At 39.9% G+C, this 18,672-nt stretch overlaps 1 protein-coding gene across 4 annotated transcripts in view; it reads right to left on the minus strand.

The window, feature by feature from the left end:
- Window positions 1–18,672, minus strand: part of LOC110679012 (zwei Ig domain protein zig-8-like) — a 957,706-nt gene that overhangs the window by 97,054 nt on the left and 841,980 nt on the right. The window lies entirely within an intron of this gene.

Below are 18,672 nucleotides of genomic sequence, written 5' to 3' on the forward strand. Positions count from 1 at the left end.
AGGACAGGAAAAAACACGAATTGTCAAAAGCCACCCTTAAAATGTGACCGAACATGTCCAACTCACGCTTTTTTAAGTTGTTGTACTACAAATGGTTCTGTTTCTGGGAAGCGCTGTGCGTTTAGGCTGGTCACGAAAAGCTATGCATTGGATGTAATAATGCATTATTCTTTGATGTACTTGAAAACTATGCACCTGAAATAATTCTCTTTCAAGCATTACAAAAAATGAGTAATGCAAAACTATTAAAATAATAAAAGACAAATTTTAGTCATCTGTGAAAAAATTGAAGAAATCAAATGTTTCACTTATATTTACAACTTTTTCCTCCCTCACTAATCAACACCCTTCACGTGATGATTGTGGAGATGCAGAGGTATTCTCGGTTCCTAGAAGATTTTCAAGAAGTTTCTAGATTAATCACGGTGTAGCAACCATTGGCATGTACAGTCAATCTATGCTCAGTGGTGGAAAAGTTCGCATCACGAAGCAGCTCACGAGTGTATACCAACACACAACAAACATCACAGACTCGGGAACAGGCTAGGTGTGAGTAAATCCACACCCGTCTGCTCGGGAGAACATGTCAAAAAAAGTAGCAACAAACTCGGGAACGTTTACTCGCGAGTAACCGAGCAAAGTGTGATTAATTATGATTTTGACAGATAAATGAATTGTATAACCATCAAATTGACAGTAAAATACTAGTTTGCACATTATGACTCTGAACAGCTCCGAATACGTTCACGAATCGCTTTTAGCTTCGGGTACTCGGGAGCGCGACCGATGCGAGTAAACCAGCGCTCTGACGCTCGGGAGCGTTTGGTTTTGTTTTTGTTCCAGTTCAGAAGAAATGTTCGCCACCTTTCATCACTGTCTATGCTGCACTATGCTATGAAATAACCCCTTCGTTGATAATGTAAGAAACTTTTTAAGTATCCTTGCAATAACTAGTCTCAATTTCAAATTATTTGTCAATATTTAAATGATTTGCATATTCGAATCTGAACCAGCCTATACTTTCGACGAAACCATACCAACCTCTGTTACCATAAATTTCCTCAACGCAGCTTGAATCCCTCTGTTTGCTCTTTGCAGCAGCAGCAGTTTGTCTCTTAATCTCGCTTGTCAGTTTCCGCTAGGGGACGGGGTATCAGCCATGGCTTATGACTTACGCCTACAAAAACAGAACCAGACCAACACGCTGGCTTTATCACTGGCTTGACCTCTTGCCTTCTGAACAAAATGAAACTGGGCTTCATTGATTTTTTTTATTGTTGTACAGTCTTATATAATATGGGCCTTCCTTAGCCAGGTGGTTAGAGTCCGTGGCCACAAAGCAAAGCCATGCTGAAGGTGCCTGGGTTCAGTTCCCTGCCGGCCCAGAGTTTTTTTATAATGGAAATCTCCTTGATTTACCTGGGCATACAATATCATTGTACCTACCACATGAAATATGAATGCGAAAATGGCAACTTTGGCAAAGAAAGCTCTCAGTTAATAACTGTGGAGGTGCTCATTGAACACTAAGCTGAGAAGCAGGCTCTGTCCCAGTAAGCACGTTGTGCCAAGAAGAATAAGAAGGGTTCGAGTAAAACTACATAAACCTGATGAAAAAACGAATTTAGTACTATACCATTTAATTCCACTAGAGTGTGTATCCTTTGACAGAAAAGCGTATTTCGACCTCAACTGTAAAGCCGCCTTCAGTGTCGTGTACTAGACACAACACTGAAGACGGCCTTACAGTTGAGGTCAAAATACGCGTATCTGTCAAAGGATACAAACTCTAGTGGAATTAAATGGTGTTCTTGATTTGGAATATACGGGTTAGATCTACATGTTTTCTAAACAAGATTCCGAAGTTTAATTGTTATTCATTAGTTTATCGACATAATCGGCTTCATTGACAGTAGAATTGAAAGCTGTGAAACTAAAACTTCAAAATTCCTTACGTTTTTATTGCAGTATTGTAGCCTCTAAACTCAGTTCAACTACCACAGTTTATTTTTAAAACTTTATGACCTCTCAATTGTGTTTATACACAGCTTTTCATCAAATTCATTAGATAGATGAAGAGCGTTCATAGCGCATTTAGATGACCTATCCTGCCCCATATGACCCCCAATATACTCGCGCTCGATTCGTCTCACGTCGAACTTTTCTGAATTGTATCCAGAATGGTGCTTGGTCTGCAAATTTCATTGTAATTTCACTCGCCGCTTGTCCGAAACGTGTCCACTGCACAATGTTGTTCAGCTCATTTTGTTGAACAACTTTATCACAAACAACGAAAGCAGAACATCATCCTCATCAGCTTGACCAAGTCGGAAAATTTGGTTTGCGCCCCCACTCTCCCTCCGGTCCCATTTGTCCACCTTTGCTAAACGATGCTTCTGTTGTGTCTCGGTGACCTCCGAGATCAGCCACCCTCCCCATTGAATATTCACTGCCAGCGCTTCCATCACGCAGTCGGCCACACAGTTTGCCATTTCTCGTTTTCATGGATAATTTATTCGTGCAGCAAACAAGCAATAAATATATTTTATTATTTTTTCTCATGTTTCCGAAAATTGGCTGCCTCTTCTGTATGGTTTTGGCTTTTTAAGCTGCTCTTCTCCATACGTTGGGGCCAGCCGTCCTGCAGCGTCTACCGTTTGTCCTGTTGGCGTACTGAGGGAGCTAGACACCGCAGACAGACAGGCCAGGGGCGTCCATGGATCAACTTCTGCCAAGCGGAACCGGCCGAAAGCTTACCCGGGAATGAACGAAACACAAAACTTGTGTTTGCAAATGTTGTATGAGTACTCCACGCTTTTGTTTGCAAACTACGGGTGTTGGGAAAGTGTATGGCTTCCGGGTTACGTTTACTGTTGGGCGTGTTTGTTTTGAGTGTTTGCGTATGGTTTGTTCAAGTGGTGGGTGATGTTGGGGGTGCGTTTTCCTAATTTTTAAACTGCCAAAAGATTTGTTTCTGGCATGGTGTTTGGTGGTTTATTAGAACAACTGATTTCGGTGTGGAAGTCTGGGCTACTCTGAATGGCTGTTTCAGATTAAATTCCGGCGTTTTGACTCTAATTGAAGTTCTCTTTATAGTGAGACTTCATTGGGTTTGATTATTGGCTGGTTTATGCACAACAGTTCTAACAAAATCATATTTCCGGGGTCGTGGTTTCAATCCCATCCCCGTCCCCTTCATCGTACTTTGTAGTTGTATCTTCCACTCTTAATATATCACAGTTCATAGCATTTGCTTGAACTCGAGACGGACAAAAATAGTAGTTTACGCAACAAGGTGCAGATTTTTACAGCACGAGTCGTACGATAACTACGACGAGTGCTTTAAAAATCGAGTTCTGCACCGAGTTGCTAACGGCGGGAAAAGTCAATGAACCTGAGCGGAAGAGGTTGGAGCGGAAAATATTCCACAGCTCCCTGTACTAATATAGATAAATACACAAATCCTGAATAAAAATTAATAGACCTCTGAGTTTTTCTACATAACAATGATAGTTATATATATATATCACATGTGTTTCATTACGTTACTGAAAAGCGTTGCGTAATGAAACATTACGAAACTCAAATGCGTTGCGTAATGAGTCATTACCAAACGCTTTTCAGTAAGATAACAGACTAATACGACCAGGGTTCTGAATTTTCTTATCAATGATGGGAAATCTAAGATTTATCGCACGTAAGGAGAATGCTTTTTCGCTTCCCTCATGAGAATATCTTTTTTTGCTAACACTTATTTTCCCTAGAGTTACGACGGAGGATAACCGAACTTCCCCCGTGAATTATCGCTATGTGGATAAATAAAAATTGGTGCCGCCGACGGGATTCGAACCTACAACATGGCTAAAAACGAACGCGATGTGTGCACGCTAACCATGCTACCACATCAACTTGACGAAAGCAGTGGTTAATTTGATGCATAAAAGCGACTGCTACTTGTGGCGATGGACCCATGAAAAGTTATCCATGGAGAGGAGAAAGAGAAAATAAAATTCTTACAGCTGTGGAGTTGTGCAAGTAGGGGGACTGCCCACGTTAAGGAGAACAACGATTTTAGATGTGAAACACATTATATTATGTTCTTTTTAATTCTTTAATTTTAATTATTTCTCGTGAGAGTGAGTGAGAATTCGGAAGCTCGCATACCAACAGCGTTACGTAGGCATGAAATATTTTAAACGTTTATAACTTTTAGCTGGCTTAACGAAATTTCTTGATTAGCACCTCAATCAAAAGACAATACATACAAGGGTCATGTCGTTCACTTACTGAATCCCACATACCTGCCCAAATAGTATTATAACTGTTTTAAAAAGAGAACGTTGATATGAAGCAAATCTATAAATAGGGGTATTAGAGAAAAGTTGACGTTATTTGCTTTTCACTCTCCGCTTGGATCGCATCTCAGCAGGCAATAGGTCGGCTTGCTCTGACCGGGTGTGCTTCTCAGGCACAGACATCGATAGCGAAGGAGCCACTCCTCCTATCATTGGGCAGAAATTATACTCAATTACTTAAAACGATTTTCAAAAACATATATTTTTCTTGTTTTTAATTATGAATCGTGATTTACGGCTAACCAGCCGAGTGGAAGTTTAACAACTACCAAAAAGCTAAACATTACATATAATTTGCAATTGGATTAGATGGACAAATTGATGTGAAGATTTGCGAAAAGTTACACGTCTTCTCAGTGAGAATCGAACTCACGACTCCCCGATCTCTAGTTGGGGCGCGTTACCACTACGCCATGAGAGGACTCATGAACGCAGAAGTTTTTTCATATTTTTCGATTATTGGTAATTTTCGGTGAATAATCGAAAAATATAAAATTCGACAGTGACCCAAACCAAATGAAGATTTTCAAAAACGATTACTTTAGCCACCGTCGACATAGGAATGGCTTATACCGACATTGACTCGACATTGATCAAACTACATTTTTATCACCGATCCGATACTGCCCCGACATGAACCCGATGTCAACAAGACATTGGTCCAACGAAAGGCACAATTTGATTGGACCCGCCCATACGTTTCCGTTGAAAAATAATCGGACATTCACCCATCAACGTTTATTGTGGGAAGCAGATCAAACGTGCTGAGGGGGGATGTAAAGACGTCTGATTCAGGTGATTATCAATCAGTGTCTTTTACAAATTATAAATTTAATATGCATTGGGCTCCATGTTTGCCATTGTGTGGATTGCCGGAAATTACAATCAGGATTCTGGAAATGTTCCCATTTCACATGGCAGAAACCATACTTTTTCCTAAGCTTTAGCATTACTTAAATCACTTTTATTGTACTGAACTAAATAAAATGATTGGGAAAGACTTTTCCGACGATTGTCAGATAACGTGGACTGACATAACTGTCTGCATTGCTTCATCACCAGCTTTTACAAACCACTTCATTCATCAGAACGTTTTCAAAAATTACGCCAAGGGGCTTTCCTTAGCCGAGTGTTTAAAGTCCGCGACTACAAATCAAAGCCATGCTGAAGGTGTCTGGGTACGATTCCCGGTCGGTTCAAGATCTTTCCGTAACGGAAAGTTACTTTCCTTCCTGTGCTGGACATTTACATAACTACGCTTAATTCGATTCATTGCTGCATAGCGTTCGATTCTTCATTTTTTACTATGCCCAAGTCCTGTACAACCCTTAACGACTCGTTCGAAATGAAACTTTTCAACTCATCGTGACTATAGCCGCCTCATCGTCTGCAAGTGCGAATGAAGAAAATCAAAAAATAAAAACAACGTGTGATAGGACCCCTAAGTAATCGGTCTTCGCAGTAAAAGTAGGAATTCCGTCACGACTTTTCATTCCTCGGGGTGATAAAATAATGGCAGCGGAAGTTCATGCTAGCATCCTTTTTATCTTCACGATCCCGTAAAATAAGGAAAGAAAAGCAAAAGAAAAACTTTGTGGAATTTTTTGCCTGGATCCATTTCCTTCGCCGGTGTTGTCGCCGTCGCCTTAAGAACCTATACACACTTCTGCCGCTGCTCGTTCCGCTAGACCAATTTTGGGCAGGACGTGACGACCGTAGCCAAAAAGGGAGAAAGCCTAACTCCGGGAATTGAGTTGAAAAAGTATACCCACTTTTCAGAATGAAGGAGGTTTTGTTTTAGTCCATAGCAATCTCCTGCCAAATGCGATCCCGTATAATGTATTCAAACAAGGTCCTCTCCCCCGGCCGACCTGCGACCACATCGAACAACGTTGGCCAACTAGAAGAGGTCCATTAGGATGTATAGGAATGTTTGCGGTTCTGATATTGTATGCGAAGGTGTGATAAACCTGTACATCATTTTACGGCTGGAATATTAATGGTGGCAGCTGCAGAAATAATGCCCCATGTTATCGATGATGCCTTATTTTTTATGTTTATGTGCTAACATATGGGCTCTATCGTGCATGGGGCGGGTTTTGATAAAAAAAAATCAGATGCTGGTCCTGAGTGGCTCACTTATGTGTGATAAATTCAGCACGCATAAATGAATGTGGAATAGAATACAGGTGATCAAAAATTTAGAGCAATTGTGCTGTTTTAGTATCAATTTAAAATAAAACAACATGAAATTGATTGTTTTGTAAAGCGTATTTATAATTTCATGATTTCATTAGCCGCATCAGCCTATACTGAGCTGGAATTGTAACGACGTATATGTTATCAACACGAACAGAGCATTATTTAAGTAGCGTTTTGTTTTTTTTATTGTTTGCTTCTACGGTTGCGAGCAGTGAGCTTAACCCCTGTAGGCTTGAGGGAAAATAAAAACACTAAAACCTTTACCTTTTCTCTCATATAAGCAGGTGAAATCAACTCACCTGTAAAAATTCTGAACTGCTACGGCAAATAAAATGTAATGTGTTCTTTTCAAAATGTTAATAAATCCTTAATTTAGTTTTACCATATTAGGATGGCAGTGTTGCCTAACACAGAACACCTAGATATGAGAAATGAATGTACTGTTTGGAATAATACTAATTAGGAATTAAAAACAACTACAAATTTCATCGTGAAGCAGACAACACTTAGGGAAGATTCAAATATGACGTTCATCGTTCTTCGAGATTTCTAGACCCTACCTACCTCCCTCCCCACCTATCATCAATAACGGACGTCATTTTATAAATGACCTCTTATCGGATTCCAAAATGTTTATGTCAGTGTACTTGTACGCATATCAAGTTCTTAAAAATAGCCAGAGAAACTCGGTAATGTTCCTGTGGCCTGAATTATTCCTGAGGGTCACTGGGTTAGATCGGGCCATAAAGAGCAAACTTTTGAGACCCGCCAATTTATCTCCAGTTATTTGCAATGAAAATCATTTTAATTTGCCTAGATAATTAAGATCTGATATTCAACAATAGAAATGAAAAGTTTTGAACTTTAAAGAATATACCAAATGTGGCAACATGGACTCAATGCCCGGAAGAACCGGCTATAAATTTGTTTAAGACTAAATTCAATGCTCCAAAAGTAGATAGCAAACATAATAATTCACAATGTTCTTATAAGCTTGACATTGAAATCAGGTACAAATTGGTCACTTTATAGTAAATTTGAGGTGTCCCGGGAAACCCGAAAATGGCAGTTTTTTCATCCGACTTGAACCAGTGATCCACCGGACTACCTCCGGCCACAGAAACATTCCCGAGTTTCTCTGGCCACTTTGAGAAACTAGATAGGCGTACGAGTTAGTTTTTATTTCACTCTAGCGTATAAAGGTTAAGATAAAACTAGTTTGGCGTGCAATGAGAGAATCAAGTAATGTCGTGAATTCGATTCGGCCTGATTATTCCATGGGTTGCATCACCAACCATAAATAGGTGACTCATAGATCATAACGCTATCTCACTATTCCTAAATCATGTCCATGGATACCTTGATTTGTACACAGTGAGATTGGTTAGCTTACAGCCATGTATGTTAGACGAAATAATTTTGTAAAATTCAAACAAAAATAAATTTAAAACTTATCATTACGCTTCGTTTAATAAACAATAATCACAAACATATTATTATCGTATGAATAAAGCTCATGCAAGCTTAAGACAATAAATCAAACAGTGCGAAAGCAAATTTTTTCTCCAAATGAGCAAATCTCAACCACGTACAATGTTTTAAGGAGGAGAAATAGTAAACTGTTAAACAATCGTTGATTTTCATAATATCCGATAAACTGAAACACATTCAAATTACAGAAAGAGTAATTGATTTGATCCTTCAATATTTCGTAGTCTAGTTAATGATGATTATAAAGTTAGAGTATTAATTGGACCCTTGTCTAACGAGTTAGAACTGCATCCGGTACCACTTGATAAACTCACTGTTTTGTTTGTTATTCAAAATGGGTTTGTTGGCTTTTTAGTTGATCGAATCTGATTAGGTACATCTTATGAGGCCCACAGATGCTCAGGCGGTTTGACCAACATTGACTCCGCCTCCCAGGTTGGTGCTGATGTTAGTGCTTTGTTTGACCGTGTGTGATGCTGCTTGACGAACCAATTTGCCAGTTTGTGAAACCGATTTGACGGTTGGCGAATCGGTAGGCTAAAATCAAACGGACTGATCATACTGTCTGTAGGTATGTTGCAGAAATGTCAAATTGTAGCTTCGGCGTCCCTTGAACTGCCGATGCAGATGGGTGGCACGTCAAAATGCGTGAATTTACGCAGCGTCGACGCTATGGTGATCTAGCAAACGTGCGCTCTTGAGTTGTTTGTATGTACTAGCCGATTTTTTTTAGCATATCCATTAGAGATTCTTAAAAAAAACTGAAGGAATTATCTTCACAAAATCCACCAGCAGTTCTACCTGTGACTCCATTAAAAGTTCAACAGGAAATTCAACCAGGTATTGTACAAGGAAACATCAAAAGTTCCTCCAGGGATTCCACCAGGAGTTCCTACAGGAATTTCATCAGTATTTCATGCATTAATTAGTTTATTCATTTATTTTAATCTAGGGTTCAGGTGATATTCAGGGGATTTACTCACGGGTGCGTTCAGGAATTCCATCAGGAGTACTTCTAAAGATTCTATCATAAATTCAACAAAGAATTCCATCAAGAGTTTCCTAAGGGTTTCCATCAGAAGTCCCTCTAGGGATTCCATTGGAAGTTCTCTAGGGATTCCTTCAAGAGTTCTTCTAAGGATTTCATCAGAAGTTCTTCTAGGGATCTCATCAGAAGTTCCTTCAGGGATTCCACCTGCAACTCCTCTAGGAATTCCATCAGAAGTTTAGCAATTCTATCAGAAGATCCTTCAGGGATTCCATCAGGGGTTCTTTCAGAGATTTCACCTGGAATTCCTCCAGGGATTCTATCAAGAGTTCCTTTATAGATTCCATCAGTAGTTCTTCTAGGAATTTCATCAGGAGTGGATCTAATGATTCCTTCGGGAATATCTTAAGAAATTCCTCTAAAATTTCCATCAGATATACTTGAAGGGATTCTATCAGGAATACCTGTAGGGATTTCATCTGACTTCTTCTGGAAATTCCTTCAGAAGTTCCTCCATGGATTTCATCAGTTTATTGAAAGATTCCACCTGGAATTCTTCCAAACATTATATTAACATTGACATTATTACGAATTCCTCCAAGAAGGAGTTCTTTCAGCGATTCCATCAGTAGGTACTCTAGAGATTACATCAGAAGTTCCTTCAGAGTTTCCACCTGGAATTCCTCCAGGCATTACAATAGATTCTTCTTCTACATCAGGAGCTTTCCTGGGGATTACTTCAGAAGTTCTTTTAGGGATTTCATCAGGAGTGACTCCAGGGATTCCATTAGGAATTCTTCCATCAGGTATTTCTTTAAGTCTTTTAACAGGAGTTTTTCTAGGGATTTTACCAGAAGTAGGACCAAGGATTCCATCAGGAGTTCCTACAGAAATTCAAGTTGGAAATACTTCAGGAATTTTATTAGGAGTTAATCCAGAGACTGCATCAGATGTTATTCTAGGAATTACATTAGGAGCTCCTCCATGGATATCGTCAAAAGTTCCTTCAAGATTCTACCTGTAATTCCAACATGGGTTCTTTCAGAAGTTCTTCTATCGATTCCATCAGGGATTCCTTCGGAAATTCCTCTAGGTATTATTTCAAATGTTCCTCAACGAGTTCTATTGGGAATTATTCTTATTGTTCTTTAAGGAGTTCCGCCAGGAATCATATAAGGGATTTTATCAGGAGGTCCTATAGGGATACCGTCAGGAGTTCCTTCAGAGATTCCATTAGGAGTTTCTTCAGAAATTCTTCTCAGAATTACAGCAGGACTTGATCTAGGGATTCTATCAGAAGTTCTTCTGGGAACTTTATCAGGAGTTCCTCTAGATTTTCCATAAGGAGTTCCTTCAGAGATTGTATCTGAAATTTCTACAAGAATTTCATCAAGTGCTTCCCTAGGAATTCCATCAGGAATTTCTCCAGGGATTACATCTGAAGTTCTTCCAAGAATTCCATCAGAAGTTCCTTTGAGAATTTGAACGAAATCTTCTATAGATTTCGTTAGGAGTTTATGCAGGATATTCCATCAAATATTCATCCATGCACACTTGAAATAAATCACCGATGTCCTTTTACCGCAATCTCAACAGTTGAACGATCGGTACCGAATGGTTCGTAAGATACATGTCCGATTGTTGCTGTCAAAATTTGTTTTACTAAGAAAAAGAACCAACGAACATTGAATTTCAACTAAAAATATTCGGGTAATAGATAACAGAATCACTTAATTTATAGCGTAATGTAAAAAATAAATTTGTTTTCTGCCAGCGAATCTACGAAATGCTGTTATGAAGCAGAAACAGCAATAGGCAAGCGGCTTCGTACAGAGCTGAAAATAATTTCTGGGATACCATCATAAGTTTTTTCAGGGATTCTATCAGGAGCTCATCTTATGCTTCCTTCAGGATTTACTCGAGGTTTTTTTCTGGGCTCCATCAGGTTATTAACTACGGATTTAAATTTATGAAGGTATACTGCAAGATTTTTCTTTCAAGGGGTTCTCTAGAGAATTATTCAAGAAATTCCTAGAAGAATTCTTTAACTCCTGTAGGAATTTAAGGAGGAATCCTAGGAGGTATCCCTGTGAAATGCCATGACAAAAGCCCTGATGAAACCTCTGGGGCAATTTCTGGTGATGATTTTCTTGATGAATCCCTGGAAAAGTTTCTGAAAGAATTCGTGAAGGAATTAACTCCTAGAAGAATTCCTGTCGAAAATTTTGGAAAAAAAAATTCGGTGGAATTCTTGAAGGCAACCTTGGGGTAAGCCCTGGTGAACTATTGTCGAAATCACTTTCTGGATGAATCTTTGGATAACTTTCTAGAAGAACTAATGATAGAATCCCAGGGAGTGTTTCTGGTGAACCCATAAAGTAACCATGGATCCTAGAAAAATTCCAAAGCAGAACAATTGGAGGAAATTAATGAAATATTCTGGACAGAATATTTCGAGATATTCCCATAGCCATTCCCATATCGATGGCTACTTAGAATAATCTCCAACAGAAGTCCCTCATAATTTAAGAGTTTTGTAGGAATAATTATTAATTTGGTTTTACAGCAATTAACTTGACAAATTCATGGCTGCTTCTCACCATCTTCGACTGTGATCAACGCTCTCCAGGGACTGATGCACCTGGTCAATCCACCTTACCCGCTGTGCTGCACGCCTTCTTGTTTCGACCGGATTCGTGGCGAATACCATCTTTACAGGGCTGTTGTGCGGCATTCTTCCAACATACCCTGCCTAGCGTATCCTACCAGCTTTAGCCACCTTTCTGAATACTGGGTTCACCGTAGAGTTGGGCGAGCTTGTGGTTCATTCTTCGCAGCCACAAACCGTTCTCCTGCACGCCGCCGGAAATTGTCCTTAGCAGTTGGCGTTCGAAAACTCCAAAAGCTTGCAGGTCTTCTCGAGCATAGCCTACACGTCTCATTTATCGGTCTTATGAGCGTTTGGACATCGTACATTTGGTGCGGGGGTGAATCTTCCTTGACCGCAGTTTCTTCTGGAGCCCATAACAGGCACGACTTCCACTGCTGATGCGCCTTCGTATGTTAGTCGTAAAACATTGTTGTCATCCGTCAGCAAGGATCCGAGGTACACGAACTCTTCCAATTCCTCGAAGGTATCCCCGTCTATCGTGGCACTGCTTTCTAGGCGGGCCCTGTCGCGCTCAGTTCTGACTACCAGCATGTACTTTGTTATCGACGCAATCCCCATTAGCCCAACTCTTGTTGCTTCCCGTTTGAGACCAGTAAACAAATCTGCCACCGTTTCAAACTTTCTCCCAATAATATCCATGTCGTCCGCGAAGCAAACAAATTGTCCGGATCTTGTGAAAATCGTGCTCTCTGCATGACACATTGAAGCGCAATATTGTCCAACAGGCTCGAAAGTGCATCACCCTGCCGTAGTCCCCGCCGAGACTCGAACGAACTGGAGTGTTTTCCTGCGATCTTCACGCAGTTTTGCACACCGTCCATCGTTGCTCTAACCAATCTTGTGAGCTTCCCGGGAAAGCTGTTTTCGTCCATGATCTTCAATGAAGAATATAACCGTTTCCCAGGCTAAGGCAGTTGCATGGAATTTACACATATCATTTTGCTTCATGCTATTTTGCGCCTGAATAATATCATCATATCATCATCATACAGGTTACCCTTTCTACGGCGAATTATATTTTGGTTGCCCTTGCTTGCTTTTGATGGTAATTGCCTGTTGGCTACTCAGTTTTGGAATTAAAACCCTTCCCAACAGAATCATGTCTTCAAATTATCATACTTTCATCTACCTTTTAATATTTTCTGTGCTGCTTAATTAAACGTAAAATTTTCCCCTTCAGTGCCATAATTCATGCTCTTCCGCCAATCGTCCCTTTTGAACCCAAAGTCGTCTTTCATGAATAAAACAAAAACTCCACAACATTGCATTGGAGAGCGAAACTTTTTCCTGTCAAGTACTACGTACAGAATTCTCCGGTCCAGGATGGGCAAGAAAAGTGCATAAAACTTCATACATCATAAATGAAGTGCTACGGAGCAAACGGTTGAGAATGAACTCCTTCTCCGTCCGGAAAGCGGCAGTATGGTTCCTTTCCTTACGTTTCGTTGCCTTATCGTTTATGGATTGTTTACGAGCAACCTCAGTGCAAAGTTTAGCCCCACCCCCACGTTCATGTGCGACACCGTAAGGTGAACTCGAAAATTGTTGACTGCTCGCCAATTGACCGATGCCCGGTGAACCGTGTCATATACGACCAATATCCAACCCTTATGGTCTCTGGAGGAAGTCTCCCGAACAGTTGTATGCATTTTATTTTTATGTTGTGCCATTGACTGGGTGCTTCTCGTTTCGTCACACAATAAATAAAATATAACTCCAGACACTCTAACGACTGCCCGACGAGCATGGGCGTGGCTAAGGTTTCCATCAGAGGGGATGAGTGACCTCAAAAGATCTTTTACGAATTTCACTCAAATCGATTACAAGCAACCACTGCATGGAAAGTTTAAAAATGAAGTTTATCCACATGTTTTTGCTTTCACAGTGAGTAAATTGGAGTCCGTATTGCGCCTTGATCAGTGCTGGGAATGGTAATAGTAGTAGGCTTGAATTTCGTGAAAATCACGTGGCTTTCCCAGTATAGTAGTTCAAAAATGTGAATTTCATCAAGTAGCCTATGTTGGGTGCATGAATTTTCTAAATCGTTAGCGTCATTGAAGGCTCTAAATGCGGGAAATGCAGCGGGAAATAGAACATTTTTCTACGGTAGTTCTGGGTTGCCCCTAGCAACGGGTGTTTTGCAATTTTCAAGGCTCTTTGCCTACAGCAGCGATAGGCGTGAGTTTCACTGGCTTCGCTGACTGCGATTGGCTTTGTTTGGCTACTGTAGAATGAATTTCAGATTTTTTCCCAGCCCTGGCCTTGATTCAACAGCTTAAAACATACGTAATTGGGAAAAACTGTAGATTTGATTTCAATCGAATACCCATTGATAAGAATCCTACATGGAAAAAGGTCATAAGCTCGAGAACAAACAAATAGCACCATGAACTTTAGCAAGTTTAGATGAATGTGATGTCTGGTCCTAAGTACGTTCATATAACGTCATGAACCATCTTTAATAACGAGATTTTTAACCCTGGGCTAGCTTTTCTCGGGACGAACGGTTTTTCTTCCCTTCCGAAGGAAGTCGTCACTATAACCTTAGTATCATAAGTGACTATCTCGCGAATGGGATTCGATCTTAGGTCCTCGGCGTGAGAGGCGTATGTTTTAACCACTACAATAGGTCCACCCCCAACGTGATGGTATAGGTAGCTTTACAGATCACTTCTTCTGGAGTGGAGCAGAGTATTGACACAGGATATAAGGTTTTCATACATTTTTAACGAAAATTTTAATAATGGGAATTTTTGAAGGAATGCTCGAAAGAGTTAATGAAGTTCATAAATCCTATGAGCGTTTTCAATTGAGGGCTGAAGAGCGATTTCTTAAAAAAAATGGAAAATTTGTTTTATACATAATGGTTTTTCATCAGCTAGGGGGTGGTTTCAAACAAAAATTCAAACAATATATTAACTTATGCAGAAAAATAGTTGGTTTTGATTTTTTTTACCGTCGACCAGGAGACCAACAGCCCTCCTGCTCTCCCCTGGTTAAGCCCATGCCATCGAGAGAGCAGCAAGTTGTGGGTGTGCTGACACAATGCCAACAACAAAATGGTGCAGAGGGCGAAACGTGTGCATTACGGTCAATCAATTTGTTTGATTAGATATTTTCATAGTTCATTGTGTCCAGTCGAGATGAAACGATAGCAATCAGATGAACAATGTTGAAGTAATCAGAACCAGTTTTCTTTCCGATGACAAGAGGAATTCCCAGTATGGTACTTGGAAGCAGTAAATGCAAAATTGAGCTCTATTGACACAAAATTGAGGTTAAGATTTTATCCATATTTCATCCTATTTTTCGCCCCAGAGATTTTTTTCTTTGAATCCCATAAACTTTATTAAATGTAGGTTTTCAGTATATCATTACAATTTTTGATCAAACAACAAATCAGGCTGATGGAAATTCGTTAAAGATAAATTGATTTTATCTCTACTTATCCAGCATGATGAAATTTCACCCAAAAATCATCCTACTACCAGGTATGAGGTACAGTTTTGATTTCTTCGTGTAGCGCAATATTTCGCGATCAGATTTTTATTATTTGGTTTGCTTCCTGGTCGGTAAAAATAATTTCTTCAGGAAAAATACGGAACATTTTTTTACATCGTCTTCAAGGAACTTGCATCCTCGTAGTCTTGGTTGATATATTTAACAAATGTTTCCAGTTGGCATATTTTTCCTGAAACCATTTTAGAAAACCGGGCAAAAATCCTGCAGAAGCTTTCAGCTAAAGGGTGTCCACGATGAAATTGCCACACACAAAATTGATCCGCAAAATTCGAGTTTTCATCCGATTGCCATCAAATTTTCGGGGATTGAAAAATAACTTATAAACTTCATTTTACTATTTAACTCGTATTTTATTTACAGTCCATACGCAAATGCCCGCACCTTGACCTTAACCCCGGCCATAAGATTCTGCGCAAACTGTGAATCAACCGTTTTTTGCATGTAAACCCATACTTTCTTCAGTTCCTCGACTGTCTTCACTACCTTAGGCCGTTTAACCCGTATAAGCCTGAGTGAAAGCAAAAATTCTAAAACCCTCACCGCTCAGCGAATTCTTAATGGATTCAAATGATTTTTATTCAGTATACTGGCACACATAGGGAGTCGATGCCGGTTATGGACCCTTTGCGTATTATGGACCCCCTACAGAAAAAGATAAAATTAGCACTCAAAGCAACCTTATTCCTATGAAAAGCCACCGGGGGAACTTCGATTGCATTGTTAGTCAGCAGTTTCAGGCAAAATATTTGGTTTGAGGCGTATAAATACAGATATTTGAACAGTTTTGTAAATGAAACCACACAAGAGGGTCCATAATACGCATTTCCAGGTGGGTCCATAATAGGCACGTCGGCAGCGAGCCGGATTACATGGGAATCAAATGGAGGGTCCATAATACGCAACGTCAAATTTGTAAACAATCCTATTATGGACCCCGGGAGGGTCCATAATAGGCATTCGGACAACAGTTTTCCAAATGTATATTTCTCTGGGAAAATCGTATGATTTTGTATGTTGCATGGGTGTACTGTGAAGTAAAGACATTGAACTTGTTATTAGACTCCACAAAACGTATATCGGCCTGAGATATAATTGCGGAAAGGCGTCGAGAATGAATTTCAGCTACTAAGGGGTCCATTACTAGCATTGACACCCTATCTAGTTTTTAGAAGTGGACAAAGAAACGCAGAAATATTCCTGTGGTCGGAGTTATTCCGGTGGATTCCTGGGTCAGGTCGGGTGAGAAGGATACTGTGCGTTTGTGCCCCTGCAGGTAGGCAAATTTCAAGTCACAGGTAATTTCCGGAATTGTTTATAATGTGGCCACTACATGACGGAATTTAAAGAAAATTGCATCAGTGTAAACCTTTTGCATTTGATTAATCCTACAAATGACCATTTTCGGATCCCGGGACGCCTTCAACTTACGATAAAGTGGTTAATTTGTATCTAAACATCTATGCCAAGCTTATGGGAACGCATTTTAGTGCGCAATGATGTTTGGTATCTACTTTCCGAGAATTGAAATGGTTTAGTATCCAACAAATCAATAGCCGGTTCATTCAGGTGTTATGTCCGAATGGCCACATCCGGTATATTTAAACGGTGCAAAACTCTTCATTTATAATGTTGAATATCAGATCTTAATGATTTATGCAAAATAAAATGATTGTCATTGCGAATATGTAAAGGTAGCTTGGCGTGTCCCAAAAAATAGTCCTTTTTAACCCGACTTGACCCAGTGACCCACCGGAATAACTCCGACCACAGCAATATTTCCGAGTTCCTCTGGCCGCTTTTAGAAACTAGATATGTGGGCCAGTGAACTGACAAAAAATCATAAGAATCTGTTAAGATTTCTCTGAGCGGTGAGGGTTTCAGTATTTTTGCTTCCACTCAGTCCTATACGGGTTAAGAAGGTGCTGCTTCATAATGGCCCAGTACTTCTCGATGGGGCGGAGCACCGGAGTGTTGGGAGGGTTGAACATTTTCGGTACGAAATTGAACTTATTGTCCGCATACCACTTCAGCACGTGGAGTAGTGGCATGAGACCAAATCCAGCCAGAAGATTGTTAGGACGTTGTGGGCCTTCAGGAGAGGAAGCATCCGCTTCTGGAGGCACTCTTTCATGTACACCTGTCCGTTCATCGTGTCCTGGGTCACGAAAGGAGCACTCCGCTTCCCGCACGTGCAGATGGCTTGCCAAACCAGGAATTTCTTCGCAAATTTGGACATCTTCTGAGTGCGGACATGCTCCGGAACGCTGAACTTATCCTTGGCCATGAAAAACAGGTTGCCGGGGATCTGTTTGAAGTCGGCCTTCACATATGTTTCGTCGTCCATGATGCAGCATTCAACTTTCATCAGCATGTTGAGGTACAACTTCCTGGCACGGGTTTTAGCGGGCTTGTTATGCTTCTCGTCGCGATTAGGGGCCTTTTGTACCTTAAACGTTCGAAGCCCAGCTTTAGTTTTGGCCTTCTGGACAAAACTTCGGCTTAGGTGCAGGTTCTTAGCCACATCCCGAACGGAGGCGTTCGGGTTTTATTTATTTATTTATTTATTTCGTCAATCAATAGTAGACTACACATTTGCTTAATTCTATGTTGTATTATATCTTAAGGAATTAAAATATTGTCTTAGCTTTGTTCGCGACATGGTCAGATCAATTTCTGTGCAATGCTGATTATAAAGAGACATCATTCGATTCATTGGGCCGAATTTTGCATAGTTAGTTCGATGATTATTTGATGCAAACAAATTCCGATTTCTTAACTGTCTAGCGGGCGTGTAGAAATTCAAACATGATAAAAGATTGGTGGAATCAATACGCTGCGATACAATATCATTGATAAATGAAATCATGGCTATTTCGCGACGCTCATTTAAGGTTTGAATATCGATAAGCATGCATCGAGCCTCGTATGATGGCAGTGGAAACGTTGTCCAGCCTAATTTGCGTAAGGCATTTAAAAGAAATTGCTTCTGTACTGATTCGATTCTATCACCATGTATTTTTATATGCGGAGACCACACAATACTACAATATTCTAGAACTGATCTTACATAAGCAATGTACAAGGTTTTAATCGTATATGGATCCCGAAAATTGTAGCTAAAACGCTTAATAAAGCTCAACATATTGGTTGCTTTATGGATAATCGTATAATAATGATCAGTAAAGGTAAGTTTAGAATCTAATATGACACCTAAATCTCTAATCTTATCGCACTTTTGAACAATTTGATTTCCTAAAGAGACAGTAATCTGTGGTGTATTCCGTTTTCTGCTATATGTGATTAAATTACATTTTTTGACGTTTAATTGAAGTAAGCTTTTGCTACACCATTTATCAAATATACTTATTTCATTCAGATAAATGTCGCTATCTTTGTTGCTATTGATTTCCATATAAAGTTTCATATCGTCGGCATAAATCAGA

The sequence above is a fragment of the Aedes aegypti genome, chromosome 3, assembly GCF_002204515.2.
Source record: "Aedes aegypti strain LVP_AGWG chromosome 3, AaegL5.0 Primary Assembly, whole genome shotgun sequence".
In the NCBI taxonomy this organism is placed as follows: domain Eukaryota; kingdom Metazoa; phylum Arthropoda; class Insecta; order Diptera; family Culicidae; genus Aedes; species Aedes aegypti.